The sequence below is a fragment of the Dermochelys coriacea genome, chromosome 1, assembly GCF_009764565.3.
Source record: "Dermochelys coriacea isolate rDerCor1 chromosome 1, rDerCor1.pri.v4, whole genome shotgun sequence".
Taxonomy (NCBI): Eukaryota; Metazoa; Chordata; order Testudines; family Dermochelyidae; genus Dermochelys; species Dermochelys coriacea.
Window position 1 is genome coordinate 309,803,646 of NC_050068.2, and position 24,547 is coordinate 309,828,192.

At 41.7% G+C, this 24,547-nt stretch overlaps 1 long non-coding RNA gene across 1 annotated transcript; it reads right to left on the reverse strand.

Annotated features, from left to right (window-relative positions):
• On the reverse strand, window positions 1-24,164 carry LOC122457827. Its single transcript, XR_006277502.1, has 3 exons — window positions 24,154-24,164; window positions 14,500-14,503; window positions 1-123 (listed from the first exon to the last, which is right to left on the reverse strand). It is a non-coding gene; the product is annotated as an uncharacterized LOC122457827 (long non-coding RNA).
• Between the last annotated feature and the right edge of the window lie 383 nt (window positions 24,165-24,547).

The following is a 24,547-nucleotide window of genomic DNA, read 5'->3' on the forward strand; positions in this document are numbered from 1 at the left end:
CCTGAATCTTAGCATCGTCCTCATCAAACCAATCTTGGTGATGGCAGGTGACATAGCCAATGGACTCAGCACATGCTGAGAGAATGGCAGTTTTTAATCCCTTCCAGAAATTTTCATTATCATCTGTTGCTGCTGGCTGGCTTACAGGACAACTGACACAGTTGCTGGTAAAAAGCACTTTATTTCCCTTCCCACAGCAATATATATACAGCACTTGTTTATTCCTTTTCTGTTGTTTATCACCCAATGTTCTCATCATTCTTATCTTTGGGTTCCATTATCTTGTGGTAGTAAAGACTCTCAGGTGCTGCTTATATCATTAGTCCTTAGTTCAGCCAAAGTTTAGTCCTCAGTCCAGCCAAAATCTTCTGGCCTTGTCCTTTATCTCTTGTACTGTTATTTTCCATTACTTGGCACACATTTCTAAAACATCTGATACTCAGCATTTTCCACAATCATCATCAGCTGTAGGCATAAGCAGCAAACTTCTCTTGGAGACACTGCTGAAGTTTCTCCTGAGTCACTATATCTTCAAGGGACTTGACGTTGAATTTATTTCGTACTGATTTTGCCCATTTGTGATGCCTTGAGGAGATCTGGAAATTCATGATTGACCTAACAAGGCGATGGTCTGTCCAACAGCATTGGTTCCATGCATGGCCCTTGTGATGTGGACATCCTTCCCATCTCGAGCTCTAACAATAACAATAAGAAGGTGCCTGGAGCGAGGGTATCTCCAGGTGGTTTTATACTTCTCACTTTATCTAAAGAGGGTGTTTGTGATGACCAGGCCATGTTCTACGCATTTGCTCAGGAGGAGGATGCTGTTGGAGTTAGCCTTTCCTACTCCTTCTTTTCAGATAGTGCCATTCCAGAAATCTGATTCCCACCTGACTCTAGCGTTAAAATCTCTGAGAAGAATGATCTTGTCCTCCTTGGGAATGTTGGTCAAGACTCTGTCAGGATCTGTATAGAATTGTTCCTTGATATCCTCGATGGAATCAAGTGTTGGGGCATCCGCGCTGATGACAGCAGCAGACAGGTTGTTGTTGAGCTCAAGATGAAGAGTCATGAGACATTCATTGATTCCTATAGGAAATTCTGTAAGATGACTGACAAACTTATTTCTAATTACAAAACCGACACCATGAATGCGCCTATCCTCTGAAGATTTTCCTTTTCAGAAAAAGGTGTAGCCTCCACCATCTTCTCTCAGTTGACCTTCATCTGGGCACCTTGTCTCACTCAGGGAAGTGACATCGATGTTATATCTCACAAGTTCCCAGGGGACGACAGCAGTTCTTCTTTCCGGCCGTACATTATCTTTGTTATCCATCAGGGTGTGAACATTCCATGTAGCAAAAGTCACTGTCTTTTTATAGCTTCAACCACAAGCAGAGTCATCCCACTGGACAAGGTAATCCAGCCAGAAGTGTATGAGAGAGCCTAGTTTAGGGCACCTTTTCTAGACCTCTCCCCATGTGGGGTGAACAGAGGGGATCCTAAGTCACAAGCTGAATTGCACCCCTATCTCAGTCCAGGTGCCAGATGACCATCTAACTACCTCTGCCTATGTTTAGATTCATGACTAGGGATGGCCAGATTCACTAATCCTGTCCCTGTCACCACTAGTCCATCGCTGCAGGGCTTGGAAGTTTGGAAAGATGTTATTTCCCATGGTAGAAGCCTGTGCATGATTTCTTTTAATGGGGGGAAGCTTGTGCGCCTATAGCAACCACACGATCATGACAAGTTGGAGGTCTGGGGCCCAGTGGCAGGGAAAGTCCGAGACATCTGGAAATCTCCACTAGTGGCAGCCTTCATCCGCTTTCACAGCCGTTGAGATACAAGGACCTTTTTCCGCCTGATCCACCATTGAGGGACTTGTGGGATTGGACCGTGCTTTGTCTGGGACCTCCCCTCAGACCTGTTCTCCATGGGAGACCCTACCTGGAACATGAAGCTCCCAACAACCTAGGTCTGAGGATCATTGGAAAGTGCAAGTCCCTTCACCACAAGAAGGTGACTGTTCCCAAAGCAGTCTATTAAACTAACTAACTAAAGATTTATTAGCTCAGAAAAGAAATGAGAGTTATTCAGAGGCTAAAGCAGGTAAAATACATTAACAGGTGAGTCAAAGTTTATAAGTCCAAAATGATAGCAGAGATGTAGTAATCTCTCAGTTTCTGAAGTCTTTTCAGGGAACCTAGATGTTTCTGGGAATCTCCACTTTGCATTTGGTATCTTCCCTATAAGAGTCCAAACAGGATAAAGGATCTTTCTTTGAATTCATATTTATGTGTTCTTCTCGGAGAAGACAAACTGGCAGTCTCTCTAACCATGTGGGTTTTTCTTTGATGCTGATGAGTAGGAAATGCAGACTGAGTCTGTGAATTCCCATTGCTGAACACAATGGTCCTTGCACTGAAGTTAGCACTCTTCTTCATTTACATTTCCAGGGCTCCAGTTGTGTTTGATGGGTAACTCAATTTCAGGGATATACACAGTGTGAAAGGTAATTTAATAGCAAACAACAATCCTTCATTAGTTTTCATGAAGTTTACACATCAAGTACATTCTTATTTTAACACTAACACACACTTTTGATTTAGGGTTAACTATTTACAGGGATATACATAATGTAATGAGATAGCATTCAAGAAGTAATAGATAAGTGAAAACAATATCACTAACATTTTCTTTTAACTAAACTGACACACAAGTGAATTGGCCTAATTACACTACAATACTTTTAGACACACCTTTGATTTATATTAGCATTTGAGTGAATTAGCTTGCAGCCCTGTACTGAGCATCACACATGGCTTTTAATTAAAGTATGTACTTTGCAGATATGTTACAAGTGTTTTTTCTCCATTCATTATTACAAGGGCCTATTAATATAAAAAAAATATTTTTGGCTTAAAGTCAAGCAAACTAAGGAAATTGAGGCAAGAGTTATTTCACGTCCCCCTTCTCCTCCCCGCCCCCCCAAGCTCCTGTGACTATAATGTCAGGAACATAACCTGATATATCTAAAGTTAAATAAATACAGATACTTTATTAGAAATAGATTTTAGAATGACTCTGTAGGGGGTGTATCTTTTTTGTATCCAGAATCAGAATAAAAGAATTAAGATAAATGTAGTGACTTATTGCCTGTATTCGATTAACAATTAAGCAGTTTAATGAAAAGATTGGCCAAATGGGGTAAACTAGGCTCTAGATGGGGAATGTATGTCACAGGGTGGGGTGGCCCCTTAAAGATGTTAGTCCTACCCACACCTGTGATTGATCAGCTGCCTCCCAGCTGATGCTGTATGACCAGGGATCATGTGATAGCTTGAAGATCATCTGGGCCTAGATCCACAAAAGGACATAGGTATCTAACTCCCCACTTTTGGTGCCTAATCCTGTAGACATCTAAAATCCTTCAGCACCTAAATTTTCACTGTAAAAATTCCCTAGATACCTACGTTTTTGCCATTGGGCATGTGCACAACTCCTTGCTCTAGGTATCTGGACCCTTATCTTCATGCCTAAACCTTAGCAGGATACTCAAACCAGATGAAGGTAGGTCTTGCCCTGTCTATCTCAGTTCTGGGGCCTGATAGAGTAGGTGTGCTCAGGCCACAGACTGTGGTGCCATTTCTCTTATAACTTTTAGCTCAGTGGTGAGATCACTCACCTGGGATGTGGGAGAGCCAGGTTCAGATCCCCCTTCCATCTGATGGGGAGAAAGGATTTGAAGAAGGGTGGCCCACCTCTGAGGAGAGAGCCCTAACCAGTGGGGTATCGGATAATCTGCTGTGGGGCTCCCTTCCTCTCCTGACAAAGGTTTTCCACTTTGTATAAATATTTAAACAGTCACTAAGAGCTCAAGAGAAAGTGACCGTGTATCCAAGTGGTTAGGGCACTTACCTGGTAGGTGGGACAGCCAGGGTCTAGTCCCTCCAATGACTTAAAAATAAATAGAGAGGCAGTGCCACACCCCTCCCTACTCCTCCAGCAGCATTTCTTGAAAAAACCCAACGGGTTATGTACCTGACTCCAGGAGACAATTCTGAGCTGTGGATCCCAAGCAGAGAGAGGCCCCTCTCTCCAGCCTGGACTTAGGCATTGCAATCCCAGAGAGGGGTGGGGGGTTATGACACACTCTTCACATTGGCATCTGCTATTGGCTAGTTAGGCAGTTCCTTGCTCAGCCTTGTTGGCTTTTGTGGATCCCCTTCTTATTACCCATCTCTGTCCATTCATTGCATAGGGATCCTGGCTTTGTGAGTTCCAGTGATTTTCTAGGCACCTGAAAGTTAGACATTGCCACGCTGGGTGCTGCAATGCCTACATCCCTTTGTGGATCTGGCCCCTGGTCTTCCAGAAAACCAGCAAATAGTTCTGCTGAGCTGCAGGGATCCTTTGGATCAGGGAAAAGGACCCAATTTATATGCAACTCGTGCATGGCTTACAGAGGATAATCCTGCCAGGAGCCGGCTTTGAAGGAAAAGGGAACAGAAAGGCTCACCTTGACTCCCAGCAGATGGCCTGTGAGGCAATCCTGTAGGAAGTAGATAGAATCCTCCAGAAGAGGTAGATAGGCTCCTCCCAGGTTGGGGGAAGGGACATGATCATGTGTTAAACTTGTGTTATTTTGAAGAAATCAAACCAAGTGTTGAAAAAAAGGAACTGAAAATCCTGTGGCTGAATTCTTTGGTGCATCAGCTGGTGAATTTTCCTACTGGCTTATAATACGCATAAATTTGGATTTAGGAACTAAAATTTAGGCACCCACTTTTGAAAATATTTGCTTAAAGTTCTCATTTGTCATTATACATGAATACAAACCCACCTATACCCAATGATATCTATGGCAACTGTTCCCCATAAAAGCTACTTTATTATGCACTTCATCTGATATGAAATGGCATCCATGTACCTGTCAGAGAGAGATCAATAAAAAGTCAAAATGTGAATTAATTAAATTAATGAGAATTAATTAAATCAAATGCAGGATGCTTTCACTACAGTAATGAAATTGGACCTCAAATGTTTCCCAACATCTCCTATAAAGGATGCATTCATTTACTATCTAAAATGTAGGATGAGGAACAACTGCTTCCATCACAGCAATAAGGGGAACAAGCATTAAGAGAAACTATATCTCCAGTTCTGTTCAGCCATAAAACATTTGAGCACTAAAAGATAAGTTGTTAATGTCTAAACATTTTTCTCCCGTTTCTCTTAGTTTGCCATTCCATCTACTATACGCTTGCTTTGAATTTGAAAAAGGAGTAACCAGAATGCTCTCAAACAGGCTGTCTTCCCTATAAGAACACTGACAATGATCATAGTTGTCTTTGTGGCTGGGGTAGCCAAGAGTGAAAATGAAAAGATTAGATAAATGGATGTAGGGAGATTTCTCATTAATGGCAGAGAATTTATAACTGATGCATCAAATGCTATTAAACAGCTGGGGAAGCCTTAGGATTATATTGTCCTTTACATGAGATCGATCCTGTAAGGTACTGAGCAGCTCCTGCCAGTGCTGAGCACTCTCAACAGTCATGGGAACTATTGCTCAGCACCAAGCAGGATTATACTCTTAATGCATGTGCAATTCCAATTAATGGAAATGAGAGCTATATGCTCCATAAAGAGACTGTATAACTGCCCTCCCACGCACATACATTTTAGACTGTATCCTACAGTGCTAAAGAACATCTAGCAGTTGAAAGGAAAATTTGTTGGTTTAAGTAAAATCGATTTAAGAACTGTCACATGATCCATAAAAGCTACAAGGAATACAGAATCTGCCTATGAAGCAAGTAATAAAATTAATAAAAATTGAGGCAACATTGCAAAGCAATTATTCATCATAAACACAAGGATCTTTTTAAACGACAAGATGTTTCATCTAGAGTGCAATGAATTAATTGTGGTTTCAAAGAGACACTATCAAGGCTAAACCCAGAATTTAATCTGCTCTCTCATCCCTTATCTGTTTGCAAAATCCATGTAATTTCCTTTGGCTTCATTTTTTTTTTCAAAACTAGTGATTTGAGTGCTGCTTTTTTAAAATAACCCCACTTTGCACTTCTGCAATATATTCATTATGAAATTCTAGAATTGTGGGCAGAATTCACTTTTCAGAGACCTTTGCAGTGGATCAGCTCTAGATTTGCTGAGATCGTACTGCTTCCTGCTGTTTCTTGATAGGTATATGAATGGAATTATAGGATGGCGGTGCCTATGATATCATGAGACTAGATTCTATGATCCAGGAGGTCCCTTCCAGTCCTATGTTGCTATGATTCCTCTCCTACTCCGCCCACTTTTCTGTGAGCTGCAGGAATGTTGAAAGTACCTCATGTAATGACTTTTGCCCTCTGCATAGTCGCACTACAGCTGTCCTGACTGTCCCTCCCAGTATACTAAAGTACATTACTCTCTGAGAATTGCTTTGCTCAGTGTTCTACTGTTAGAGTAGCAGAAATGCATATTTGGTTTTGCTAATGTTATGCAATTGAATTCTGAATACACTCCAAGCAATTTGGCCTCTGCCTGTATTGCTGAAATGCGGCAGATGCTGTATAAGCCCTGCAGGTCAGCTAAAGAAATGTACACTGCAACAGTCATACCAACACATGACTTGATCCTGTGAAGGGCCATGCTCTCTGAACTACTGACTTCACCAGGAGTTGAGGGAGTTCAGCACTGTGAAAGATCCATTATGTTACATGCTGCCTGCTGCACAAATATTCCTTCTGGTGAAAGTAATCTAATTAATACAGTGTAAGTCAGTGAGAGAACAGGTTTTAAAAAAAACCCAAATCAATACTCTTTCACTTTTAAATTCTTCACTGGAACTGCACGTTGCCACAGTGGGAAGGTTTGTGTGCTCCACTGATCCTGAGAGCTATTCCGTCAGGAATCTTAATTCATGTTATGGCTAGCTAATACAGACAGATCAAAGAGAAGGGACCACTGGCCACCCACGTTGAGAGCTGAGTGATAAGCCAACTATCTAAAACATTAAATTACAGAAACACAATTTGATAGCCATTCCAGCCAACAGCATGAAAGACAGGGACGGCAGAGTCTTGTTCATGTCTTAAGTGACGACTAACAGTGAGGGAAAGATTCAGATTCAGGACTAAAATGTATTCATTGTGCATTCTAGAACATATATTTGGTGGACAACTTCATCTGTGTAACAAACATGGGGTTTAAACATGCTCTGATTTAAGTCACTGAAGTTTTCCCATTGAAGTCAATGGGGTCAGGATTGGGTCTTTTAGAATTCACTGTGGGCCAGATTGTGACTGACTTTTTCATGGGTGTGCAAGTTGGATGAGTATCCATCATCTCCTTTGTGCACACTCTCTTACACGCTCAACATGAACAGCAATCTATTGGCTGCTTTTATGAACTTCTATGTATCTGTAAACAGGAAAGTTGGAATATACACAGATTCCACATCACTGATTTCTCCTCCACTGGGAAGCTAACCTGCTAGGCCCTGGACATCTGCTACCTCTTGGCATAAAGGCAATGTGATTATTAGCAGTCTCAGGCAAGCACACAGAGGCCCCAGTCATGAGACCTTATTCTAGTTGGTGCTGTAGAAACACACAGGAAAACATGGTCAAACCCTGAGAAGCTAACAGTCTATGATATAGGTAAAGTATTATTGGACTGTTAATTGGTTTCTTATTTAAACAGAAAAATGTTAAGTTGTGTTATTTTTAAAATTGTGTGTCCTGAATTTTCTCTCTGATGCATTTTCTTGTGACGCACCCTGTCTGATTGATGGATAATCTTTTATTTAAATGATGCAGATTTTTTTAAAAATGGCTGTAATATAGGTTCTAGGTAGGATTAGGACTATAGATGGGTAGAAGTAATGAATATTTACATATTGGCAAATTACATTGTAACCTGAATAGAATTCAATGGACGGAAGTAATCTCTGGTAAAACTCCACTGATGTCAATATTGGGGATCTGAAAGGAAAATATATTGGGCCAAATAATTCTTTGGTGCTATTATTCCTTTCCACAGATTTTCTTCCCTCATGCCCTGGCAGCAGAAAGAGCATATCAAACTTCCTTGAGAGTTATTGTTTCAGGCTATCTCTCTGCAGACTCACACGGACATCACTGCATTGGTTTTACAGGAGATTATTTGCCCCAGTATATTTTCCTGTCAAACTCATATAATTAACAATCGTACCTGTAATATAGCCAGCAGTCTGTGCCATAGCTGGTCAATTTAGGGAGCTTCTGTGTGGTGATGTCTGTCAACACAGGCTTTGTTATTTAATTAGGGATCAACACAGAATATGTCTGTTTGCAAAAGGCTCAACAGAGAATCTCCTTTATAGTCACTGCAATCTAGTATTGCTTTTATCTACCACTAGTAAAGATAGTATCAAGGGCCTGATCCCACTATCATAATGCTACAGAACTCCTGTTGTTCTGAGGGCGAGTTTTGTTATGTTATGGATGAAATCCTGAGCCCACCAAAGTCAATGAGAGTTTCATCATTGACTTAAATGAGGTTAGGATTTCACCCAAGGACTGTGGGATGAGGGTCCCAAATGGAATTCATGGCAGCTAGTAAGTAGTAGTAAGCTAGTAGATAGCTTGCCACTAAATAACAGAATAAAACTGTAGCCAGTTAGAAACTGGCTTATTCATAAAAATACATACTGTAATTGCATGTGTGCTGGTTTCTGATTGTCTGACGTGCACAATAAGTCAATTATCTAAGCAAATGAGACTACAGCAGATCAATAATGGTACAGGGAGCAAATGTCACTAATGCATGACCAGCCATCAGATAAGCTGATTAAATCTCTATCAGTCACTGGGCACAATACAAATAGTCATTATGAAAGAACATTGTTATGTGATCTATAGTTCCAGCTTGGAAAATAAACATTTGGACTTTGACGACATAATTTTCCAGAAATGCCACTGTTTTCCTTTGATGTTTACATAGCTACCAGAGAGCATTATTCTGTACAAGGCTAGCAAAACAAACAAAACCCACAATAGTAACCCTTAGAACACAAGGGACAAGTCTACTTGTTTTCTAGGCCTTGTTTCTCTTCAGTAGCAGCCCTGCCTTGTTCCCTGGTCCTCATTCTCTGATCTCTTTGAGCTACTATCCACTAACTCTCAAAAACTAGACTGCCCCACACCCTTCTCCACTGGTTCTGTGGTCTCCTGGTCTCTGCACTCTTTTCCACAACCATTGGCCATGCTTCTTTACATGGAACCAACCTGGCTTCCAAGTTGTGTCTTCCCTACTTATGGGACCTGCTGGCTCTGTAGTGGTTCTATTCCCACACACCCTCTGGTAGCATAGGTCAAACTGAACCTCCCTCTTCCAGCTACTGCTGTTTCCAGAACCTATCTTAAGTGGGTCTCCCCAACACTTAGGATATTATGGAACAGTTAATCCAGGCTCAATTTATAGTCTATTGTTTTTTCTGGGGAGAAGAAAGCTGCACATCACCCCCTGGCCTTTTCCTCTCTGTCCTGTGCAAGCCCATCTGTAGATGGGGAAAGGAAGAAAGAGGAACAAGAGGGATCTGTATAGCAAGTCCCTTCCCTTGTGGGTCATCTGGGAAAATGATTTGAGCCCTACATTTCTCTGTCTTGGACAATTTTTCATATTTGACAATCCCATGATTATCCCAGTCCTATCTGTCTCTTTCCTACAGTGAAACTAGTTGATCCAAAGAGTAACAAATGTGTACGTTTACAAAGAGTTACCATTTGGGGATGCTGGTTGTCAAGCTGTTCTTGCAGAGTTTATGCAATGTAGAGCTACTGCATAAGAGAAATAGCTTTTCTCATAAAGAACTAAAGTTAATCTTAATCACGCATTAATGCCTGAAAATATGAACATATAAGAGGATGTTGTTCTGTGAACTAATTTAGATTTAAGAATGACACAAAATTCTGTTCACAGATAATAAACCACAAATAAAGGTCAATGCACATCTTGCGTGTTTTAATTGCAAAAATCAGACAGTCAGTGTTTTACCTGTACTGTCTTTGGTTTTATGAAAGTTATTTCCTGCTTTAAAAATAATCCCTCAAGGTCAGGACCCATTGAACCTGATTCTTCTATGCAGTCTGAAGTATTATCTGAACAAGATAATGATAATCAAGTTGCTGAATACAAAGTGCTGCATTAATTTTAGTAGAACTGTGTCCAAAAAGCACTCAAATACAAATTAAGAATCCATTCTGAAAAAACTTTTGGCCTGACCCTGCATAAGTATTCCAGAAAAGCTCTCTTTTGCCTTTTGTGTGCAGGATCAGACCCTTAGGAATCAAAATGACTGAGATTAGCAAAAGGAGCTTTAATAGCAATAAATCACTGAGCTGAACAGGGCATCATGAGTTTGAAGGGGACACAGAATTCCATCCAGAACTATCCGTAGGGCAGAAGGTGTGTGATAGGCAGAGGTCTGAGTGTGATCCCTTTGATATTTATGGAGGGGATGTAACAGAAGTCAGAGAAGACTTAGCTCCCCACCCCCGCTTCCACTAGAGTTGCTAAACAAACTCATTTAGCCAGTTTACTGTAGGTTATAAGTACCTCCCTCCAGGGTAGGGTGTAGAGGCCAGTTTTATATGCAACACTTTTCAGAGTAGCAGCCGTGTTAGTCTGTATTCGCAAAAAGAAAAGGAGTACTTGTGGCACCTTAGAGACTAACAAATTTATTAGAGCATAAGCTTTCGTGAGCTACAGCTCACTTCATCGGATGCATTTGGTGGAAAAAACAGAGGAGAGATTTATATACACACACACAGAGAACATGAAACAATGGGTTTATCATACACACTGTAAGGAGAGTGATCACTTAAGATAAACCATCACTAGCAGCAGGGGGGGGAAAGGAGGAAAACCTTTCATGGTGACAAGCAAGGTAGGCTAATTCCAGCAGTTAACAAGAATATCAGAGGAACAGTGGGGGGTGGGGTGAGGGGGAGAAATACCATGGGGAAATAAAAAGAAAAGGAGTACTTGTGGCACCTTAGAGACTAACAAATTTACTAGAGCATAAGCTTTCGTGAGCTACAGCTCACTTCAAGTGAGCTGTAGCTCACGAAAGCTTATGCTCTAATAAATGTGTTAGTCTCTAAGGTGCCACAAGTACTCCTTTTCTTTTTGCGAATACAGACTAACACGGCTGCTACTCTGAAACATGGGGAAATAGTTTTACTTTGTGTAATGACTCATCCATTCCCAATCTCTATTCAAGCCTAAATTAATTGTATCCAGTTTGCAAATTAATTCCAATTCAGCAGTCTCTCGTTGGAGTCTGTTTTTGAAGCTTTTTTGTTGAAGTATAGCCACTCTTAGGTCTGTGATCGAGTGACCAGAGAGATTGAAGTGTTCTCCAACTGGTTTTTGAATGTTATAATTCTTGACGTCTGATTTCTGTCCATTCATTCTTTTACGTAGAGACTGTCCAGTTTGGCCAATGTACATGGCAGAGGGGCATTGCTGGCACATGATGGCATATATCACATTGGTAGATCCGCAGGTGAACGAGCCTCTGATAGTGTGGCTGATGTGATTAGGCCCTATGATGGTATCCCCTGAATAGATATGTGGACAGAGTTGGCAACGGGCTTTGTTGCAAGGATAGGTTCCTGGGTTAGTGGTTCTGTTGTGTGGTGTGTGGTTGCTGGTGACTATTTGCTTCAGGTTGGGGGGCTGTCTGTAAGCAAGGACTGGCCTGTCTCCCAAGACCTGCGAGAGTGATGGGTCGTCCTTCAGGATAGGTTGTAGATCCTTGATGATGCGTTGGAGAGGTTTTAGTTGGGGGCTGAAGGTGATGGCTAGTGGCGTTCTGTTATTTTCTTTGTTGGGCTTGTCCTGTAGTAGGTGACTTCTGGGTACTCTTCTGGCTCTGTCAATCTGTTTCTTCACTTCAGCAGGTGGGTATTGTAGTTGTAGGAATGCATGATAGAGATCTTGTAGGTGTTTGTCTCTGTCTGAGGGGTTGGAGCAAATGCGGTTATATCGTAGCACTGGCTGTAGACAATGGATCGAGTGGTACGATCTGGATGAAAGCTAGAGGCATGTAGGTAGGAATAGCGGTCAGTAGGTTTCCGATATAGGGTGGTGTTTATGTGACCATCGCTTATTAGCGCCGTAGTGTCCAGGAAGTGGATCTCTTGTGTGGACTGGTCCAGGCTGAGGTTGATGGTGGGATGGAAATTGTTGAAATCATGGTGGAATTCCTCAAGAGCTTCTTTTCCATGGGTCCAGATGATGAAGATGTCATCAATGTAGCGCAAGTAGAGTAGGGGCATTAGGGGACGAGAGCTGAGGAAGCGTTGTTCTAAGTCAGCCATAAAAATGTTGGCATACTGTGGGGCCATGCGGGTACCCATCGCAGTGCCGCTGATTTGAAGGTATACATTGTCACCAAATGTGAAATAGTTATGGGTGAGGACAAAGTCACAAAGTTCAGCCACCAGGTTAGCCGTGACAGTATCGGGGATACTGTTCCTGACGGCTTGTAGTCCATCTTTGTGTGGAATGTTGGTGTAGAGGGCTTCTACATCCATAGTGGCTAGGATGGTGTTTTTAGGAAGATCACCAATGGACTGTAGTTTCCTCAGGAAGTCAGTGGTGTCTCGAAAATAGCTGGGAGTGCTGGTAACGAAGGGCCTGAGGAGGGAGTCTGCATAGCCAGACAATCCTGCTGTCAGGGTGCCAATGCCTGAGATGATGGGGCGTCCAGGATTTCCAGGTTTATGGATCTTGGATAGCAGATAGAATACCCCAGGTCGGGGTTCTAGGGGTGTGTCTGTGCGGATTTGTTCTTGTGCTTTTTCAGGGAGTTTCTTGAGCAAATGCTGTAGTTTCTTTTGGTAACTCTCAGTGTGATCAGAGGGTAATGGCTTGTAGAAAGTGGTGTTGGAGAGCTGCCTAGTAGCCTCTTGTTCATACTCCGACCTATTCATGATGACGACAGCACCTCCTTTGTCAGCCTTTTTTCACAAATACCTTCTGAAGGGATGAAATAATCCCTCTCATGTCCACTCCCACTGCTGTGTTTTTTTGAGGGTGTAGGGGGAAGAAACAGTCAAACAGAATTTTTCTGTGTCACTGTCAGGACCCTGCCCCCATCATAGCTGCCTTCAAACTAACAATGGCAAAGCTTATAAATTCCACCCTCTTGTGACCCCAAACAATTCCAGACAAGGTGTCTCCATGACACAGATGGGGCGAGTGCAGGAGTAGGGAATGAGGCTGCCCTGCGGGGAGGTTAAGATGCCCCTTTTGTCTATATCTCTTTCCAGTGAAGAGCTCTGACTTGTGCATTCTCCAGAAAGAGCAATCTGGCCCCTCAGAGCATGGTTTAGGGCCAATTCATACTCTAATGCTGAATAACAAGCCAGGTTTGTTTTGGAAACATGCTCCTCCAGCGTGGCCTGGCTGACACATTAATTACACCCTATTCCTGGCATTGGATTGCTCTGACGGAATGCCCTTTTGAAAATTGCTGATGAGAACTAAGCACGGGCTGTCAAAGCCTAGTGGCTACACAAATTATTTGTCACTGCCAGGGAGTTTCAGCAAGGGTGCTGCACACAGGGAAGCTGCAAATGTGGGTAAGGAGGAACTGTTAAACACCATCTCTCAGTAGCCAGGGTTAAAGCCACTTCACAAATGAGCCATGAGAAAGAAAAGGGTTAGAATAATCAGATAACTGATTTGCAATTAATAATTTGACCTGCTGTCATATTATACTGTGAGTAGTTGTTGGAGAGTCGTAGTTTTTGCTATGCAAGATGTATGGGAGGATGCAGTAAAGGGTGACTGATCTCTGTATTCATGTGAGTCAGATACTTCATTATGTCCATCTTTGGTATTCTTCCTTCATTTATTTCCCTTAGTGAGGGAAATATTTTGAGGCGGTCACTGTTCATTCAAGCCATAATCTGAAGTAGAAATGCAACATTCTTTTATTTCTACATGCCAAGGCAGAGCCTTACTCGCCCCTGTATTCAGTAGCAGTGAGGGAATTCATGGGAGAAACGAAGGTTGAAATAGTTGTTTTCTCATGAGTAAGGACTATATAATTGTTGTCTCTATAGCTAGCTCTCTTATTGCCCCTGTGCTCCCTTCTTCTTTCCCATGTACTAGGAGGTGTTCCTTGATGTGCTTTTCTTTTGGTATATATTGTACGTGCATCACAATAAATTCCTGCTGCATTTTGCACAGAGCTATTTTTTGTTTAAAAGTGTCCTTCCTAATTTTGGACACACTTTTGTGATTTGCTTGCTTCTTTGTGCCATTTTGGTTCATTGGCTGTGTAGGTAGTTCATTAAAAGTGCTGACACTTTCTTGCCCAGAGGACACTGCATTTTAGCCATGAGTTCTACTGCAGTGTCTTCTCAGCATTGTATGCAATAAGAAAGACAGTAAAGACAAACAGGCTGAGGTCGTTGTTTAGCAGACCAACCTTTCAGCTCTGGAAACCTGAGTTTGTACTTGGCAGAATCTGTTGGTTTTAATGTAGATCTGGGCAACATTACAATAACGTACATTAAAAAAAAGCTGCCATACAGAACAAAATATTCCCAAATCAGAAAATCACATGAGGGGAAGATACCCAGAGTATGCAAGGCTGTATGTAAACAGTTCATGATGATGCTTCCTGGACTACAGCATTTGCTCAAGAAACTCCCTGAAAAAGCACAAGAACAAATCCGCACAGACACACCCCTGGAGCCAGGACCTGGGGTATTCTGTCTGCTACCCAAGATCCATAAACCTGGAAATCCTGGACGCCCCATCATCTCAGGCATTGGCACCCTGACAGCAGGATTGTCTGGCTATGTAGACTCCCTCCTCAGGCCCTTCGTTACCAGCACTCCCAGCTATCTTCGAGACACCACCGATTTCCTGAGGAAACTACAGTCCATTGGTGATCTTCCTAAAAACACCATCCTAGCCACTATGGATGTAGAAGCCCTCTACACCAACATTCCACACAAAGATGGACTACAAGCCGTCAGGAACAGTATCCCCGATACTGTCACGGCTAACCTGGTGGCAGAACTTTGTGACTTTGTCCTGACCCATAACTATTTCACATTTGGTGACAATGTATACCTTCAAATCAGCGGCACTGCGATGGGTACCCGCATGGCCCCACAGTATGCCAACATTTTTATGGCTGACTTAGAACAACGCTTCCTCAGCTCTCTTTCCCTAATGCCCCTACTCTACTTGCGCTACATTGATGACATCTTCATCATCTGGACCCATGGAAAAGAAGCTGTTGAGGAATTCCACCATGATTTCAACAATTTCCATCCCACCATCAACCTCAGCCTGGACCAGTCCACACAAGAGATCCACTTCCTGGACACTACGGTGCTAATAAGCGATGGTCACATAAACACCACCCTATATCGGAAACCTACTGACCGCTATTCCTACCTACATGCCTCTAGCTTTCATCCAGATCATACCACTCGATCCATTGTCTACAGCCAAGCGCTACGATATAACCGCATTTGCTCCAACCCCTCAGACAGAGACAAACACCTACAAGATCTCTATCATGCATTCCTACAACTACAGTACCCACCTGCTGAAGTGAAGAAACAGATTGACAGAGCCAGAAGAGTACCCAGAAGTCACCTACTACAGGACAGGCCCAACAAAGAAAACAACAGAACGCCACTAGCCATCACCTTCAGCCCCCAACTAAAACCTCTCCAACGCATCATCAAGGATCTACAACCTATCCTGAAGGACGAGCCATCGCTCTCTCAGATCTTGGGAGACAGACCAGTCCTTGCTTACAGACAGCCCCCCAATCTGAAGCAAATACTCACCAGCAACCACACACCACACAACAGAACCACTAACCCAGGAACCTATCCTTGCAACAAAGCCCGTTGCCAACTCTGTCCACATATCTATTCAGGGGATACCATCATAGGGCCTAATCACATCAGCCACACTATCAGAGGCTCGTTCACCTGCGCATCTACCAATGTGATATATGCCATCATGTGCCAGCAATGCCCCTCTGCCATGTACATTGGCCAAACTGGACAGTCTCTACGTAAAAGAATGAATGGACAGAAATCAGACGTCAAGAATTATAACATTCAAAAACCAGTTGGAGAACACTTCAATCTCTCTGGTCACTCGATCACAGACCTAAGAGTGGCTATACTTCAACAAAAAAGCTTCAAAAACAGACTCCAACGAGAGACTGCTGAATTGGAATTAATTTGCAAACTGGATACAATTAACTTAGGCTTGAATAGAGACTGGGAATGGATGAGTCATTACACAAAGTAAAACTATTTCCCCATGGTATTTCTCCCTCCCACCCCACCCCCCACTGTTCCTCTGATATTCTTGTTAACTGCTGGAATTAGCCTACCTGCTTGTCACCATGATGGCTTATCTTAAGTGATCACTCTCCTTACAGTGTGTATGATAAACCCATTGTTTCATGTTCTCTGTGTGTGTGTATATAAATCTCTCCTCTGTTTTTTCCACCAAATGCATCCGATGAAGTGAGCTGTAGCTCACGAAAGCTTATGCTCTAATAAATTTGTTAGTCTCTAAGGTGCCACAAGTACTCCTTTTCTTTTTGCGAATACAGACTAACACGGCTGCTACTCTGATTCCTGGACCTTGTTAGGGGGCTTATTCCTTCACCCACTTACTTCCCTGGTCCTTCTCGCATAAACAGAGAGCAACAATACCCGAAGTCCAAAGATGCAAACAATTTGATGTTTATTGGGGTGAACTTCCAGCAAGCATGATTCCAGTTTCCTTCCTTAGTGTTCCCTTCCCAGCTCTGACACTACAGAACCTTGCCTGTGTCCCTGTTCCCATTTCTGCCCTTAGCTAAACATGATTCCAATTCCCCCACCCCCATTCCCTGTTCCCATTTCCCCCTTTAGCAAAACATGATTCCAATTTCCCTATCCCCATTCCCTGTTCCCATTTCCCACACACATGCCCACTCACTTCCTCATTGACTGCAGACTATATAGTAAAACTTGAGTTCTGCTTAGCTATACCTTAACCAATCATTTTCCTGAAATTTAACTAACCAGTCCTAACATATTGTAACATGATTATATAATCAATTATATCCCACCACCTTAATTAGTTTACACCCAGCAAAATTAATTATACAGCAGACAGAAACAATCACAGAACCAGACAGAGATTATACAGACAAACAATAGCAAAGTGGGAACTATAATGACAAAACAATACAGAAGTGAGGATTTCACATCACAGCTATTGATAAGTGAGTTCTTGCCAGACAGGATGCTATCAAACTAAGTTTCCTTTTACATCTTCTGGGCACTTCCCTTTCTCTGGAGGCTATAGGCATTATCAGGACAGGATTGTATCCTAACAGCCCAATGGCACCTTATTTCAATGTGACTAGTTTGGAATGTGAGGAGGTGACTGGTCGCTTCCCAGCTTATGGCTGCCTCTGCTGCTTAGCCAAAAGCCTTAGCCTAAGAACAGGGCCTCAGATTGTCACAGTCAGAGAAGGCCCTTACACTGGCAGACAGTGATTTTGATTCTTTCTTTTATACCTCTATAACTAGCCAAGTGATAAGAACACACCTAAATTCTTAGAGTATAGGCCTTTACAGACAGGCCTGAATATCTTTATCCTAACAGACCTCTTTAGTACAACTCCCTGGGGAGCCTCCAAATCCTCCTAATCATGTTGTGTCAATATGGAGCATGCAGATGCTCACGCTAGCAGAAATTGTTCAGGATTGAGGCTTTCCTGTGTGACCTTGAGTCATTTTGCTTTCCCTATGCCTGTTTATTTATATATAAAATAGGAATAATAATGCTTGTCTTCCTCAAAATAGTGTTGTGAGGCTTAATTCATTAATATCTGTAAAGTGCATTGTGATCCTTGGCTAGAAGTCTCACAACACCACTGTGACGAAGACACATCACCCTCAAAATGGCCTCCCTGCATCCTGTTGAATATATTAGTTATTAGTATCCCTTCCTTAGATATCAGTTACCATTTAGAACAAAAAGAAAAGGAGTACTTGTGACACCTTAGAGACTAAAAGAAAAGGAGTACTTGTGGCACCTTAGAGACTAACAAATTTATTAGAGCATAAGCTTTCGTGAGCTACAGCAGAACAGTTTTTTGAAGTCCATGTCTTTTAAGCACCTGGTTGTTGAGAATTTCTTCTGTTTGATAAAGTAGCGAGGTGGATTGGCAACAGCATCTTGCCAGGTTTCATTAGCAAGTGGCCTTCCTTATAGTAGATATTTAAAAGGCTTGGGGCAATATTCAGGGTTGTATACAAGGAATGTGGTTTTATGGCATGTGGATGAGAAACAGTCAAGATGAAAGTACCTTTTCTTTTACAGTAAAATGTGGCTTTGTTTTTCTCGCATAAGAAAAGGCATTTGTGGCTTGACCACAGCAACATGCTGGGACTTGAAATTAATAGGTTGTTTAAAACAGAATTTTTCTTGTAGTGAATTTAGTGCTTGTTACAAGAGCAGGCCTGTTTGACTCCCACATAGGTGGGTGAAGTCCCCATTGAGTGAGCCTCATCCACAAAAATATGAGGTGGACTACATGAATAACCTTATTACTGGGGACAAAAAATGGGGGGTGGAAGGAGAATAAAAAGGAATTGAAGTGAAGCTATAAGGATAAAATTAACCATCCAGAAAGGGCCACCAAGCAGAGAACCTCAGATAACCTGCACTGCTCCAAGAAGATATGAAGGTATGCAAAGAAATTCTGCTTGGATGGGTGATCATAAAAGTGTGATGAAATAGGCCCCACAGTCACAGGAAAAGCCAGTGCCCCTATCTTCCTAACTTCTCCCTCCTGATATATGAATGACCATGTTAGCCAGTGCCAGTAGGAGGTTGACAAGGAGATCTCTGGGGTTTGGGGAGGCTCACATAAGATATGCAAAAAAATAAAAAAAATAAAGTGTAGAGAGAAGAACAGCCACAAATATAATAATGAATTATGGAGAAGCCAGGAAAGGGGCTGCAATTTGGATATACCCAGGGGTCTCCCTCTTGCCAAATCTGGGTGGTATTAACAAACTGTGCCAACCCCACACCCATGCTCACACCTCCATGTAAGAGCTGCCAGTTTACATGCTTGGGAAGCCTTGGAACCCTTGTCAAAGGAGTTGGACTGACATCCCTAGAATGGCCATTTACTCACAGGATGGATATCAGCATTGCAAAACTCTCCACACTGTGCTGTTATCATAGAATCATAGAAGATTAGGGTTGGAAGAGACCTCAGGAGATCATCTAGTCCAACCCTACTGTTCAAAGCAGGACCACCACCAACTAAATCATCCCAGCCAGGGCTTTGTCAAGTCAGGCCTTAAAAACCTCTAAGGATAGAGATTCCACCACCTCCCTAGGTAATCCATTCCAGTGCTTCACCACCCTCCTAGTGAAATAGTTTTTCCTAATATCCAACCTAGATCTCCCCAATGCAATTTGAGACCATTGCTCCTTGTTCTGTCATCTGCCATCACTGAGAACAGCTGAACTCCATTCTCTTTGGAACCCCCCTTCAGGTAGTCGAAGGCTGCTATCAAATCCTCCCTCTTCTCTTCTGCAGACTAAACAAGCCAGTTCCCTCAGCCTCTCCTCGTAAGTCATGTGCTGCAGCTCCCTGATCATTTTCGTTGCTCTCCACTGGACTCTCTCCAATTTGTCCTCATCCTTTCTGTAGTGGGGGGTCCAAAACTGGGTGCAATACTCCAGATGTGGCTCACCAGTGCCAAATAGAGGGGAATAATCACTTCCCTCGATCTGCTGGCAATGCTCCTACTAATGCAACCCAATATGCCATTTGCTTTCTTGGCAACAACAGCACACTGTTGACTCATATCCTGCTTCTCGTCCACTGTAATCCCCAACTCCTTTTCTGCAGAACTGCTGCTTAGCCAGTCGGTCCCCAGCCTGTAGCGGTGCATGGTATTCTTCCGTCCTAAGTGCAGGACTCTGAACTTTTCCTTGTTGAACCTCATCAGATTTCTTTTGGCCCAATCCTCCAATTTGTCAAGGTCACTCTGAATCCTATCCCTACGCTCCAGCATACCTACCTCTCCCTCCAGTTTATTGTCATCTGCAAACTTGCTGAGGATGCAATCCATCTCATTATCTAGATCATTAATAAAGATGTTGAACATAACTAGCCCCAGGACCCACCCCTGGGGTACTCCGCTTGATACCAGCTGCCAACTTGAAATCAAACAGTTGATCACTACCCTACAATCTAGCCAGATTTCTATCCACCTTATAGTGCATTCATCCAATCCATACTTTTTTAACTTGCTAGCAAAAATACTGTGGGAGGCCGTATCAAAAGCTTTGCTAAAGTCAAGATATATCACATCCACTGCTTTCCCCATATGCACAGAGCCAGTTATCTCATCATCATAGAAGGCAATCAGGTTGGTCAGACATGACCTGCCCTTGGTGAATCCATGTTGACTGTTTATGATCACCTTCCTTTCCTCCAAGTGCTTCAAAATAGTTTTCTTGAGGACCTGCTCCATGATTTTAATGTGTTTCAATTGCTTGTGCGCTGGATGAGTTAAATTGAAGATATTACTAGATCTGGAAGAAGTGTTACTTCTTCTATGCTCCTTCTGAATTTGCCATTCATAAAGCTCTTTCCCTTCTTGTCAACACCTGTGCCTCAATTGTACTACAACATGCTAGGAGTGAAAGGGTAATTCACTTTCCATTCCAATTCAACCTTTAGGCTTCTCTGTTAAAACTGCAAACAAGGGGGCATCTGTGATAGAAGTTTTATGATGTCAACATCTTTCCTTTGGGAACTGAATGAGACTGCAAACTCATTTCACATAAACCATCAGCTAGCTTTCAGATTAACTTTTGGTCACTGCTAAACTGGGTTTTCTTTCAACAAAAAGATGGAGCCGAAATGCTCCATATGCCACTATCTCCATATCCCTTGAGCCATCCAGACCCCAGCAAAATAGCATTCACAAAGAGACAGCTTTGTAAAAACCTTCAGTACAGGGCAATATCAATTTTGTCTTCATGACTATTCACATGTGAAGAATGACATATTCATTAATCTAATCAAAGATAATACCCTACCCTTTCCTCTAGTTAAACTTTTTTTTGCAATAAAAAGGTCAAAACTGACCTCTTTTTCCTGGAAAATTTGAGCTAAAAATGAAAAATGTATTCTGAAATATATATTATATTGTTTTGCATGTGTAGTGGGATAGCCCCTCCTTCCCACACAATTCTGTCAGACCCAGAATAAAGAATTAATGGAATTAGCTTGCATTCATCTTTAATATACACAGCTAAAGAAGCAATTTAAGTACCTCAGATACAGTTTGTGAACATCCATCTGGATTCTGAATTCTGTTCAGTTCCACCATGTCTAATGTCCCCTTCTCCAACCCAATAAACATTTGGGAAATAGCCATATAAGGCAGCAGAAATGGTGTTATCACAGTGATAACCTTAAGAAAACTGGTTAAAAATGGTTTCCTATGTCTGGGGGAATAGCCAGTACCTGAGTTTTTGAAAGAAGGTACAAGAGCCCATAGACAGTTATGGAGTAGTACACTTACAGGAGAAGTTTCTTCCTGACCTCCAGAAGTTAGTGCTTGACTCATGTCCTAAATCATAGTGAGTTATATTCCTTACAAATGCTTATTCTCTCTAAGAAAATTACAGACTCTCTTATTCATATAAATAAGGGGGAGGGGAGAAAGATAGCCATGTCTGCAGTTCATGCTTTCAGGAGCAGAATTGGGTATTGCAGAATAGAAATAATTGTTTATAGCATTATAGCTAACATACATAGATATATAAATAAGTATTATACATCTGATCCAAAGCCCAAGTAAATAAGAATATTTTCAGTGGCTGCTGTGAGCTTTGTATTAGCTGTATATAATAAACATTCTATCTCTTTCTCTCACCACACACACTAAAATAATACTTAAACTGTAGCCTTTTAGATAAATCCTTTTTTTAAGTGCAGTTTTAATAGCTATAATCCTTAAAGTTATATTAACCGGATTAGATTTAAAACAAGAATGAAATTGAACAATTACAACATGTATAATCAATATATAATATACAGATTTTAGAGATTAGCTGAAATATTAGTGTCCTTTAGTAAAAGCAGCAAGAAAAATGTGATTATTAGTCTTCCATGATTAAACTGAGAGATTCATATTTGTGGAAAATGAGATGACATAGCAAGTTTCTAACAGACATGATGAATTTTAAAGAGAATGAGTGGAAATGGAAGTAGAAGATAATCCAGTTTGGGAAAACCTAAATGCTCAGACATTTTGTTTTTGTTGTACTTTTTTTTAAAAAAAATCCTTAATTTGGGCTTTATGAAACTGATACTTTGAATTTTAGGACAAACTATTAATGATGTGAGAACGGTTCCCACAAAGAGAAAGGTGTTGTGTGACAAAGCATTCCCAGTGGAAATTTTAAGAATCAACAAGATGTTCATATGGTCATATTTTCCACTCATGCCAGACAGATTTTATGTCTGCAAATATGTAATATAACAAAAAGCCTGGTGATGGAGCCGCCCAAGCCTTATTCGAGAGTTGCACAATGTACATTCCAGTTTGATTACATCAAATTATATATGGCCAAAACTACTGTTTTAAAACTGCACCTACTCTGGGAGATAAGAAATGTATATGACGGAATACAATACTTATCTTCAGGGGTTACATTCACTGTTGATCTATATGTGTAGATTAATAGGTTTACCAAGGATCCTATTCTGCAACCCGCTGACCACCTCTGCAAAATGCCAAATACCTTCAACTCCCACTGAAGTCACTGCTGTGGAGTTGACATGTTCCATGGTTATGGGGCAAGCTGTGTGTTGGACCCTTTTTTAGTCCCTCGAGTGCACCCCTCTAGTGATAGGTTTCTCTACCTTCACCCTGTCTCAGGTCCTACCACTCTGAGACAGGGGAATGGGAGTCCTTCCCGGTTTCTCAGTCATGTTAACCTAACAGGCCCATCTCTGTTTGGCATCTATTACTTTCCTAAAATAAGTGTCAACATTTTTGTGTCAGCACCTGTAGTTTGCTTTAAAAATCCTTGCTGAGAAGTTCATGCTTTTCAGCGTGTGGCTTATCAGTCTTGTATTATTGCATCAAAGCCACTCTGAAACATACACCAATTAATTCTGTAATTTTCTTTTGCAGGTTCTGGGTGGACATATTCACTGATATAACACATGTTCCTTCCTGATAGATGGCTAACTCACAACTCCCCTCTCTCCTCACAGGATACTATAATAAAGATCTGCTGAGGTCCTCACATTAACAATCCCCCTGTGTAATTGTGATGGGGATGAGATTCAGATCTCAGTTACACCAATTTTACACTGGTGTAATCCTATTGTTTTCAATAGAGTTACTCCTGATTTAGAGCTGTCTAAGTGGGAGAAGAACAGAGCACAGTCCATTTTAGTGAGGGGTCCTAGCTGATGAAATTTACCTCCCCTAAGTTCATTCGAGTCCAGATCTGCTGACGATCTTGGGGGTCACATAGCAAGACTTGTGAGGTGCTTCCAGTTAGAAGAGAGTTTTATGAAATTTGAGAGAGTTGTGTGTATTATATTGGTCCACACTGGTCCTAGGTCTTTCTGAAAATTTTACATTTATAGGCTTTACAAGGAACGAACACATGCCCGAGGCTTTGTTTTAACTTAGACAGACTTTAAAAAAAAAACCCAGTGACAGTTTGTAATAAAGGGAACCACTCCTTAGATAGAAATTACTTATACAAATCCTTAAAACATTATGCAGAACCTTGGGAGAAATGGAAAAAGCAAAATAAAACTCCAGAAACCTATTTTGACTGAAAATGTACAGTTAACATCTGTTAAAAGCTGTGGTCCAACTGAGTTTAGATTCAGACCAAAAGGCACAAGCCTATGGTTGGTACGAAACACAGCATGTTCCAGATTCCCTGGAAGAAATACCTTGCAAGATCAGTAAGCAAACAATCTAAAACCCAAATCCAAAATTTCTACCCCATGTGCTGTTCAGGCTTGGGCACTGTAGGTATAGATCTCCACAGCATATTCCTCCCTCGAACCATGCATTCCTATAACCCAAACATACCCTTTAAAACAATTAGCTCATTAATGAGCCCTCTCTGTCAGCCCCTCCCTCTAGCTCATTACTCTCTTCTAAGTGGGACAGGTATTTCCCCTCTCCTTTAGGGAAGCCCAGTAACCCCTTCTTTCCCTTGCTAGCATGTATACCCTGTCACAGTTTCTACATCAGTGTCCATTCTCATCTTGTCAGAGCTGTCCGAAAAATTAAAGAAAAATTATTTTTAGCCTTTTTCTCTGAAGAGATCTAAAATATTTCTGCTAACTTTGTTCTGTGTCGCTAGGATTTTGAAAATATTTAAAGTATGAATACAAAGACTTTGGAACTGGCTTCTG